At 39.0% G+C, this 12176-nt stretch overlaps 1 protein-coding gene across 3 annotated transcripts in view; it reads right to left on the bottom strand.

The window, feature by feature from the left end:
- Positions 1-12176, bottom strand: part of CDH20 (cadherin 20) — a 209483-nt gene that overhangs the window by 45750 nt on the left and 151557 nt on the right. Inside the window, exon 1 of one of the 3 annotated variants that reach the window (XM_052697944.1) lies at positions 4536-4982. The exons of the other annotated variants lie outside the window; for them this stretch is intronic. The gene's annotated coding sequence lies outside the window, so the exon portion shown is untranslated. Of the gene's footprint in view, positions 1-4535; positions 4983-12176 lie in introns of those variants that run through there. 3 annotated transcript variants of the gene reach the window in all.

The following is a 12176-nucleotide window of genomic DNA, read 5'->3' as shown; positions in this document are numbered from 1 at the left end:
TTGGATGATGCAGTACAGTTGTAAAATGTGAGGACGACATCAGGCTGGGAGAGGCTGCAAGCACTTGTGAAGATGGAGTTAGAATTAGAAATGATCCTGATAAACTGAATAAAGTGAAAGAAATCAATATGAGAAAATTCAATAAGGGCAAATTGAAAACACAAGCCTTAGAATGGCTAAATCAAAAGCCCAGGAATATGGAAGTAAATAATAGCCTAGGAATCAGCACTGTAAGAAAAGAGCTGACTACAAACTGAATAGGAGCCAGAGCTTCAATGCATAGGTTGTGGTAAAGGAGGAAAATGCTGCTCTGCACTGCACCAACAGTGTACCATGTGCCTTGTGTGTTTTGCTTACGTGAAGCACTTATACTGGCATCCTCAGCACAGAAAAGCAGTGTGTCACAGCTTAAAGAAGATGCAGCCAGATTCCCCCAACTAATCTCAGGAGGATAGCAAAAAATTTGAACAACAGTTGGGAAAAACAGAACTTGTGAAAAGGTTTAAAATTTGCATATGCTAAGTCGAGAAAAAGAAGATCAGATTTTATTAACAAGTGTAATAAGAAGAGTGGTGATCTACTTATTTTCATAGTTTCCAGGGGCAGCTGGGGGTGCAGTAAACCTACTTTGAAGCAAGAGGAATTCAGGTTACAAGCAAACCAAACTTTTAGTATCAGGTGGGTGAAGTATTGGAAGAGCCGACTGACAGAAACAGTGAAATCTGCACTTTTGTAGCTTTTTACATAAGGTTAGCAAGTAGGCTGATGGAAGTTGTTCTGGTGACTTTTGATCTTTTATCATAAGCAAAAGACAGAAGGAAGTTAGGAAAGTCCTATATTTCTGTGACCCCAAAACATAAAATCACATCTTACAGTGTAATAAAAAAAAAAAAAAAAGCTCGAGTACTCATTTTGCCTTAGTCTTCTTCTTTGGGTCCTTTCACCCTTTTGCTTCCTCCTGTTACACTGAATCCACACGTGCTGTGAATTGCCTCTCTTAATAAACCAGTTTATTAAGTGGTAGAAGCATGGCTGACACTTTTAAGCATATGTGAACATAACAAATGAACCTTAGGATGCTTAGTGCTTCTTGTGGCCATTAGAAAATATAAAGAAAAAATCCTCAATCGTCATGAGAAATTAGTCTTTCCAGGAAGGGAGATGACCAGAAGGTGCTTATCTGTGATTGCTGTACTGTGGAGCTGTCTGGGAACAGTGAATTCACCCCAATGGCACTCTGCTCCCACTTCTGTTACAGCAGTGGGAGCGTGACAGGTAGATCAGGCCCAGAGTCTTGTATGCCTAAATGTCATTTTTAAAGATTATCTCTGAGATTGTACCCTTAAACTCTGTATTTTTGTGTTATAGAATATTCTGTAATCCCTACAACAGCATGAAGGCTGCAATTTTATTTCATAAAATGATCATCAAATGTTGTTGTATTGATTCAGAAGGGGCTTCTGTTTCTGTATATGTTAACTGAAGCTTTGTGAAAGCTCAAGCTAATATTAAAATGGTAACTAGGCAGAACTTCCCATAGCTTGTAAAAGACCAATCTTCCCCATTGCCTTTCAAATCCCTATATAAGAAAAACTATCCAAGCACTTTTCTTACTGATTCCTATCTCAGAATACAGTTTCACAGTCAAAGTATTCAAGTGAAAATAATTAACTGATCCGTCCTGGTAAGTACAAACACATTTCCAGTAAAACAAAGTGTCTCCATCATAACTTGTTCAACATCATGGGACACAGTAAGTAATGCACATTTTACATTAGTTCAGGAACAGAAGACCAGAGCTACCTCTGCCTTTTAAAAATGATCAGAACTTACCGTAACAGTATATGTTCTTTCTCACCTCCTACAAGCTCACTTTTCTTTTTGTCTAAATTCACTTACAGCTGGCATTGATTCACTTCTGGCCTATGCATTCTTACTTAGCAACACCCTACATTATTGCATTCAACCTTGGATGTGCATATTTCAAAAGCAAGAAAAGTGCTTTTCCTTGCGTAAGACTGTATTTTCTCTAAAAGACTCTGGCCTAGCCTCTAGATTTGTACAGACTTTGCATAGAACAAATCTCAGTTGCTTTACTCATTTGCACCCTTCAGCATACACAGGTGAATGGAAACATGAAGATATGACCAGAGGTTCTGCAACAGGCACAGAAAAGAATTACAGCTCCTAACCGTACACTTTGTAGGCAGCTTTGACATTCAGATGGCAGAGTTAAATGTTTATATTCTATCATTTGTGCTCATTAGCCTATTAATTGTCTCATTAGCAACAATGAATAACTGCGGGCACAAAATAGGTCTAAAGAAATGAAAATTTTATTCAGGTGCTATTTATATTACTGTGACATAATTTGGAATGGAAGTGCAATATAAATTCACAGTATTACCTGTCAAAAATCTATCACATCTTCTCCAGCCACTAAAACATCTTCCCTCCAAGAAATACTTTTCCTGCCAATCACATGATAATAAGCAAAATAGAGCTTAAATGAAATTTTCTGCTTTTTAATGTCAGAATGATCTCCACTTGCATAATAGGAGGGGATTGGATTTCTTAATCAATATTTCATTCACCTAAAATAAAAGAGTATAACATAATAAAATAAAATATACTATAAACTAATATAATGCAAAATAATATGACATATATGGAATCCATGGGGTCCATTTCCCTTAGAAGATATGACACGCTCATGAATATGCAGTTTTGTGATCCTAGGAAGGCAAACCCAACTCATACGCAACTCACATCCATAGCTACTTGCACAGTTCCAAGTCACTTTTAAGTCCAGGGTTTGAGTCACACTGAAGTAATTATCAGATTTGATTAGATCTGTTGCTGCTAATTTCTAGGTAAATATTGAAGTAATAAACCAGTGAATGTGGCCAGCTTTCGAAGCCACAGTGAAAAGTTACATTTTTAGGAACATATAAATAGGAGAGAGCTATCTTGCAAAACCCGAATAGGGAAAGCACTGCAGGCTGCAGGAGTGATGTGGAGACATGACAGTCTGAGCTGTCCTATTTCTGCACAGAAACAGTTTCAAGCAAAACTGCTCAAAGCTGGAACAGGGTTTTCTGCTTGTTCCTTGCTTTCTCTATGGCATCCTCCATGCTCTCCACATCTTCCACCTGCCCCAGGGGGCAGAGGCTCCCAGAAGAACCTCTTCCACGGCCATTTTGATGAGGAACTCTCTTGCTACTGCCCTGGGCAGAGAGCAGGAACCCTGCTGTGGAGGTGTCAGGGTCCCCCTGTGACAGCAACACCACAGCACGTGGGGCAGGAAGCTGGCAAGGCAGCTGGAGAGGTGGCCTTGACTAAGCAGAACTGTTACTGCTTCTTTTCCTGTACCACATGAGGGAAGAGGAAAGTGCAAATTTCCTTGTGTGAAGGAATCCTGCTGTTCTGCTTGTGAAGGTTTTCACCTGTTGCTGCAACTTTCCTTAAAAGACACAGGAAACTTTCTCTGATGACAGTCCCCAAACTCCACTAATTTCGGTCAGTTGCAATCTGTAGCCGTAGTCACTAACCATTTTGCTATGAAGGAAAACTGAATAAACTACAAGAAATGTGAACAGTGATTTGGAAAGAAATATGTCAACGATGATAAAACTTCTGATTTCTGGTTTAACATTCATTCAGTATTTCAGGAGTAGATGTAGCGCCTGTCCAATGCTATTAATTAGCACAACTGAACTTCATTCACTGTAACCATTCTTTTCAAACACATATATTGTTATTTATTCCCTATTTTGTTTTCCCACAAGGCACATTTCAAAACAGCATGTGCTGTTTCTGATGCAATACCATATCAATCTGATTATATCGTACATAATGAAATATGCCCTAAGATAGAGCACTGCAAGATATTTATTTAGAAGGACACCTTTGATGTCATGTGAACTAAGGAAATCTTTAAATTCTACTGAAATAAAAGTGAAATTTGGTGCCACTGTAATCAATCTTGATCCACTGCACAAGTCAGAGCTCTCAACAAGTGCAATTCTAATCTACTTCCAAACACAAGCTTCCAAGTAGACAGCCAAGACAGGCGGATTAGCTCTTTGAACAGGAATTTTCTGTAAGTACAAATAGAAACGTATGGCTTTAATGCCTATTTAACAAATCAACTTTTCAATTAGAAGAGTTTTACAACTTGTTTAAGAATAACATGCCCATGTCACTGTCACCGTCACTCTTAAGGAATGCATGGGTTTAAAATTAGAGCCTCCTTGAACAGAATTTTGAGGAGCAAATAATGGAAGTATTCCTAAGCTCTTTATATGGATACCAATGACTGCAACAGACAGCTACTTAATATTTCTCAAGAACTGTTTTAGACAACTTGTCTAGATCCTGGAGAACACAGCAGATGCATTTGTTTCTTACCAACACAAAAATACAACGCTTCTTGGAACTTCCCTGTTTTCAAGCAATCTACCATATTCAACAAGAAGCTATAAGGAAAACAGGTAACAGCAAAGAGAAAAAGAAACAGTGGTGTTACAACATACCTTTCACTACGTTTGCACTTCTCTGCACTCCTGTCATTTGCTACAGCAGCTCAGCTTATCACTGCCTTTCCCTCGTACACTCCTGGGCAGCACAACAGGACTTTGGCAGCTTTGTTCTCTTTAACACAATCGGCTCTAAAGAAAAAGTTTCATTTGTATTATAGCGTGTGGTAGTTTTCAAGGAAAAAATAGACATCACCCCAAACCAATCAGAATATTCTTTGTCCGAAGAACTAGCCTCTTTCTCAACTGATGCACTAGTATGTGAATGAGGCCAGTAATCCATGAGGTGAGGTATACAGAAGCCATTCATTCAAAAAGATGCCGAGAGAACATAAGCTACGTGGGTGGATGGTGGGAACAATAGCAAACATTTCATGTTGAGGTGGCTGGGAATGAATAATGCATGTGTTGGGGAAACAGTTGCCCCATTCTGGCGTGGGGAGGATGGAAAGCGTGGGTGTGGGAGGTAATTTCCTGATCAAGTTAGCATTTCCAATTAAAATCATCATCTGCCTAGACCCAGAAGACGCAGCATGACGATGAAACAATGCATATATATCCAATGGGGAACCAATTACTGCTATATGGACCCACAAAGAAAGCTGCTCAGATGCAAAAATAATATTTTATGTAGGCAGGCAGGCAGACATACAAAAATGAAACCAAAAGACCAAGAGAAATGTTAACAGACTACGTGCTCTTTTGATCTATATTGTTTAGATATGCCATATAAATGAATGCTTCATCTCAGCTGAACCATCCTTTCAAATTATTGTTAATTAAGTAATAATCCCTGAGAAATCTGTCATTACCAACAGTTAGGAACCGGTTTATTATGTTTGCCCTAGGCTATTAATGCTCAGACACAATGGCCACTAATTGCAGTAAGAACCAATTTCCCTAGAAAGACACATGCATCTTTTAACTATCCGGCAGCATATTTTTGTTCTAAAACTTTACTTTTAACTTGTGTAACTGAAGCATTGATCAGCCAGAAATTCTTTAATCATTCCTCAAAGAAATCACCATTAAGAAAAAGAAGGCAGATATTCATTAGTGTTGTATGTTCTTAAATTTCTCTTGCAGACAACAACGACAGGGGTTATAATCCCTATAGACAATACATCAGCTCCAAATCCAGCAATGCCAGCAAAAGCATTTTCAATCAATGCAATGAGCTTTGGATCAGTCCCAATAATTCCTTTAAAAATAAGGGGGAAGGGGGGAAAGGGGGAGTGCCTGTTATTTCCTAGGTTCACATTATAGCTCTTCTTCTGTAACAAATTATTAAAACAATAAGAAATTCCTGGGATGTCAATGACCAAACTATGACATTTAATTCTGTCAGCTGTTTTCAGAGTAGACAAGCCAGCCAGCCATAAGAATTACCATTAAGTATTGTTAAAGGGATAAATTGACAAAATTAATCCAGAGGCAGGGAAAAATCTGGAATTTAAAGTGATTTGCTCAACAAACACTTCTTTCCTCTTCTCAGGAGCAGAGTGTAAGGAAAAAGCTGCCATTGTCATTGCATTTTAATGGCACCCACATCACAATTTTAAAAGAACTGCCATTTCAGCTATTTCTTAAATAACCTCTTTTTCCCTCCATAATCATGTAATATATTTCTTTCACCTTTTGACGAGTACGTTGATTTTTTTTTTTCTTTTTTAAATAAACTTACACATTCATTTTGCAGGAAATTGTATTTTAAAATGCCTCTCAAAGGTTTTTTTTTTATCCTAACACTTTCATTTGGGTTGAATTAATGCTGAATCCTGATTTGCAAAAATAGAGGGAGAAGAAGAGAGGGAGAGAAAGAGAGAGAAAAAAGAAGCTTAGCTGGCATCTCAGCTCCAAAACACACATCTCCAATTCATGTTTCAAAATCAATCTTATTGTAACCTTTATCTGTACTAATGGCATTATTCTGATACTTCTGAAACACAAACAGTATCAGTGTAGTTATCTACTGGACTGGATAGTCAAATCGGTTTTCTCCCCCTTTCTTCCCCTGTTCACATTTTGTTCTCAAGCCTTCAATGCCAGCTCTCACTTTATAGTTTTTATCCTTTTTCTTTTATTCTTTTTTTCTAAATCCTTTTTTTTTTTTTTTTTTTTTTTTTTTTTTAATATGTTCTTCTCTCTCTTTTTTCCCCATTAAGATTCGAATAGGCCAGTACCTCAGCCTATATGTCTAACATAAGTGAACAGACTTGCAGAAAAGCAGGGTCTCCTTTTGTCTGGGCCCATATGGCTGTAAGTCATTCTGTACCGATAGGCAAGGGCTTCTCTCTCTGTGGGAGATTTCCAATAATTGCCAGAACAAATTAAACTGAGGCTTATCTATCCCTCTCTCCTTTCCAGCTTGAAAATGGAGGGAACTGAGGAACAAGACCAATTTTAACAGGTGACAATGCAGCGTAGCAATAGATTGGATACAGCTTGCGTGAAGTCGTGTTACAGCCAGCAGTGGCAGGACACTGCTTTGAGGAGTGGAGTGGTGGGTGATGTGCTCCATGGACCCAGCCAATCCTTCTGATCTGACAAATAAAAAATGAAGTGGAGATTATGAGCAGTCCATATAATCCCCATTGTGTCAGGCAGAATTAAGAAAGGGAGTATTTCTGGTCATATCTATGTGGACTGGGCTGCCCAAAAAAAGCAGAATGGAATGTTGTGTATAAAAAGGACAGACATGGAATATCTTGGGAAAAAAAAAGACAAGAAGTGCATAAGAAGTTCTCTGATATTCCCTCTCACACTCCCTACACCATCTCTCCCAGCATGACCACCATATGCCTTAGTCTATGGACAAGTGTCATGAAGTGCAGAATTAACTCTTACAGAGAAGTAAAGTAATGAGGAGGGTTCTGTTTTGCCTCTGTGGTGAGCATTTGGTTGTCTGGGGCTGAAAAGAGTGTTTTAAGAGATAATATTAGTTATCAGACACATATTTTCTATAGCAATGAGCTGTCATCTTCTTTTGCAGATGAGATAAAGGGAGTTCAAAGTGCTTTCTTCAGGCAAAGATACACTCAAAGCCATGCAGTGGAAATGAATTCTTTGTCAGTGTCTGACAGAGAGAGATGTGAACCATCAGATTTGAAAGGGACCTTTAATTTTTGGGGCTGATGAATGCCAGTGAGAAGTATTAGGTTCTTCCCTTGACCGACATGATTACTGCTATCACATGAGAGTATGTCAGACACTTTTCAGCATACTGCTGTCTGTCAAGCACTGAAAAACTATCATTCACTGTAAGCTAACTTCTCAACAATCACACTCCCTCAGTCAGGATGTCCAATTCTCATAGTCAATGAGAAATTAATGTGAAAAAAAAACCCATAATTCAGCAGTAGTCAATGTTACGTTTGCTTCTGTTTTTCTCTCTGTACTATTCGGCAACTATTCACGCAGAGAAGCTTCCTGTGTGTCCTCAATCACTGACATTCTGATGGGTGGCTGTGTCGGGGTGGAAGTTAAGCTGAAACAGAAGGGGCAAACACTAGGACTGATAGGACCTGAAGGCAATAAGGAAATAGGGAATAAATTGAAGGTTGGTGTGGTGCAGAAAAACTGACTGAAGGATCAGTGTGGAAAGAGATGCGATAGGATAATTTGATGAGCAGAAGGAAGTTTCTCTTATGAGAGCAAAGAGAGAGACACTGCATTGTAAAGCCTCTACATCACCCATAGCAGATTTGGAAGATGTGGCTAGATGAGCAGGTGAAACTACAGTCCTTTAACCCAGTCTTTTCTCAGGCAGCTCCTAACTGTCCAACATTTTCTGGGTTTAAGATTCACCACTCTCTCATATGATCTGCCAAACTGCTGACCATTTGCTGCTCATGAAACACGGATTCTGAATATAAAATACAAAAAAAAAATTCTGAAGCAGCTTGTAATAGGGCATGCAAAAACAATGGCCTCTGTGACTCAGTTCCTCATTTGCACAGCGGGAATAACGTGGCATCGGTATCTCATTTCACTCAAGCAATGAGAAGATACCAAAATCACTAGTCATTTTTGCAAAACAGGGAGTAGCAGAGAATTTGAAATCACACTGTCCTTGTTTTATCAGTATCCCACATCATGGCACCATGCAGTAGGCTGTCTGATGCTTAAGTACAGTGCTGGGTGCATTCCTCATTTACTACTTCTAGCAGACTCAGCTATTTCAAGTGAGTTCTGGCTCTGGGAGATGTGATCTCCCAATTCCAGGTGAGTGTAAGCTCTCTTGTCTTTTACAGGAGGCCAGATGTGGAGGGCCTGCCGATAAAGACTCAGACTGACTCTCTTTCTGTCTTCTCTGATTCCTTTTTGGTTCATTTGATTTATTATTCTCAATTATTCTGTATTATCTCACATTCTGTTTAATAAATTAGTTTCTCCTATCTCAATTGAGTTTCTTTCTCTTCCTTCCCCCCTACTCCCAAGGGGGTGAAGGGGTGTGGCATGATTAACTCATCAAACTGCAACACAGTTACATACTTATACCTATAGCTGAATGAAATGGCTAAATACACAGAAGATGAAGTGGACCAACTCAAGAACCATATCACATTTACTGAGATTATTATGACATAAAATTTTCATTTGCATTATTTCTTTGGGGGGAACAAAGAATTGAAGGGTCTGTAGAGATATGGAGATTTTATGGACTTTGAAGACCATTTACAATTGCAACTAATTGCAGCATGGCACAAGTTACAATGCTGATGTGAGGCCAAATCCATTTATACTCTTTACAGATTCTCTTCAGTATCATGGCCAGGGAAGCGCTGGAGTAGCCAGCCTCAGAAGTACATAAAAGATGTGTGGACATGGCGCTCAGGGACATGGCTTAATGGTGGACCTGGTAGTGTTAGGTTGATGGTTTAATCTGGTGATTTTAAAGGTCTGAAATGATTCTATAATTCTATGATATTTGGCATAGAACTCTGGACAAGAGTTAGACTAGAACAGGAAAGCGCTAAAATTTTGCTGATGTCTTTTATACAGATGAGTTCACTCTAGCATCACATACCAAAAGCAAAAACATAATAACAAAAAGGAAACCATGAAAAATCAGAGGCACTGAAAAAAAGTAAAATGCGAAGTCACATTTTCAGTTTGTAACGTCAATCCAGAGAATGCATTTTTGACCTTAATAACTTCTCCAACTTATCTCAGATAAGCAATTTTGTTTCTTAAACAGCCCATAAACTGAACTAATTACTTTAAAAGACGTTGTAATTTTAGATCATTTTTAAAGATCTCTGGAGGAAGCTATGGAAAATACTTAACAGCTTCATTTTCCATTAGATTCTCCATTAAAAAAAAAAAAAAAAAGTGGAAGTTTTACAGCCTGATTTTCATTTCTAAAAACTATGAACAGTCAGCAAAACTGGAACGACAAATCCATTCTGAATTGATTTTTTAATAGTCATAAGCCCATGAATTCAACTATTTCAGAAGCGCGCACCTCAGAGACTGCACTGTTTTAGCCCCATACATTCTTGTTTCCAGCTATTCTTTTTAATCAAGGCAGATAATGGCAAGTCACCATCCAGTGGGCAAATGCTTACATTGGAAAGGGGTGTTTTTAGAACCCTATGTAAAGTAGCTTTTGCTTCCCTCTTGAAAACACAGCAAAGTCAATAAAACACACATTCCTGCAAAGAAAATAAGAACTGAGGCTTTAGGATCAATTTCAGACATCATTTATATTCAGGAAATCTTCCTTACTTAGGAGGAGTCAGTGAAGGAGTTTTAATGTCTATAAAATGGGCTAGATTGTCATTGGCTTTAATTAGCGCCACGCTCAAGAAATCTGAATATAGGATGAATGTGACCTTCCTCTTTATAAATAGGGAAATGCATTCATAGCAAGTAATTTTTTTTTGCAGAAAAATAAAGATCTGAAAGTAATTGCATGCCAGAGTGAAGTTGGGATTGACCTCTGAAGTCAATATACAGTGAAGAATGGGCAGTGCTCTCTGAGGAATGGACATCCATTCACCTGCCCAGGACAGACCTCTTGCCAAAGCCTCAGGAGCTCTGACTTTGCTTATCGTGGCACTCAACCTGCCTGGCCTGCTGTTCCAAATGGGAGCAAAATCAGTGACTTCAAAAAGCATGAGATCTCTTGTCAGCTGGCTACGGCTACAAGGCTGGAGTGAACAAAGCTCTCTAGAGCCAGCCACGTTTATCTTGCAGAACTGAAGTCTGTTAGTCCTTTATCACCTTCCTGTGGCTGTCAAAGGCTTCTAATGTAGCCAGGACTCCATTACAGCATGCTGGATGCTCATTGGCTGCAGCTTGACCCTTGCATCCTAGGTGGGGCCCAAGGACCATCATGTCACTACTCTGCCAACTGCTCTGCAACTGCAACATCAGTCCTTTCAATTGGCCTCGATTACAAATGGATCCAAAATAGCTTTTCCCTCTGCAGTCCTAAATCACTTATTTTTGAACACTGGACCAAAGAGACTTGGATTTTTTTTTTAATCAGACAACCTAACGCCCTTTCCTGTCTATTGAGGACCTCCTGTCTTGCTGCTCACTGTGCTAGGGCAGAAGTGGCACCTTGGCAGTCTCGTGTCTGCTGACCTCATGCTCAGAGCACAATTCTCTGAAGGCCACTGCAGCCACTCACGTTTCTTCTTCATACATTCATAACAATTTTTTTTTTCTGATTCAGCAAACCTAAATGTCCAAATAGAAACAGGACCCTGCCTATGTGTATCCTGTTGCAGCTTTTAAGCACTCATGGCACTCCATATTATGATTCCTGGCTTTTTTAAAGTTAAGGAATGTCTGGGAAATGTCATGAGTAGGAAACCTCTAAGAAACTAAGCTTCATCACTAGATGCTAAGCTCCATCACTAGATGCTTACTTCCTGCTAGTATTTTCTGCCTAGCTAAATTCTCTGTTGTTTCCTCTGTGTGTAGAAGTCATCTTCAGTTGCTGGACCATTTGAGAGCAAACACTCCTTAACTGCAGCTCTATCTTATTCCATCTTATTCCATCTTACTGATCTGGAGAAAATTCAATGATTGTAGCTCATAAAAAATCCATAAAGATGAAAGGTGTTATAACTGTATGTTAATTATTCATCACTAATGTTACACATACTAATGTTTTCCTCAAACGATAACGCACCCACCTGAGCTGTAAATGTGTTGTCAAAGAGCTGTAGTTTTTGTTTGTTTGTTTTTTTTTAATTCAAACTTGGCCAAGACCTTTGCCAAAGAGGTAGAAATCAAGGTTCTGTGATTATAAAATCCCTTCCTCATCTAGGAATGAATTTAGAGAAGAAAAAAAGACCCTGTTGATAGCTTCTAGAGCATCATGAAGCCCTTGCATCAGATTGAGCATGATTCAAAGCCACCACTACAGCACACATATGCTGTATATGCACAGCAAGGATGCTGAAATCTCTGCTGAGCACAGAAGTGCTTTACACTGTCTGCAAAATTACCCTGTAGGCTGTCCAGCCTATTAACTACTGACGTCAACAAAAATAGCAACTGGAGATTCCTGTAGCTAAATATATTTTTGCCCTGTAAAGCTGTTTTGGGTTTAAACACAAAGATCTCTTCACAGCCATGTGAAACAGCCAACTCCCAGCAGTAATGTTTAATGGCTCTGTT

Source organism: Tympanuchus pallidicinctus, unplaced genomic scaffold (genome assembly GCF_026119805.1).
Source record: "Tympanuchus pallidicinctus isolate F22 unplaced genomic scaffold, pur_lepc_1.0 scaffold31, whole genome shotgun sequence".
In the NCBI taxonomy this organism is placed as follows: Eukaryota; Metazoa; Chordata; class Aves; order Galliformes; family Phasianidae; genus Tympanuchus; species Tympanuchus pallidicinctus.
This window is presented reverse-complemented; position numbering and strand designations above follow the sequence as displayed.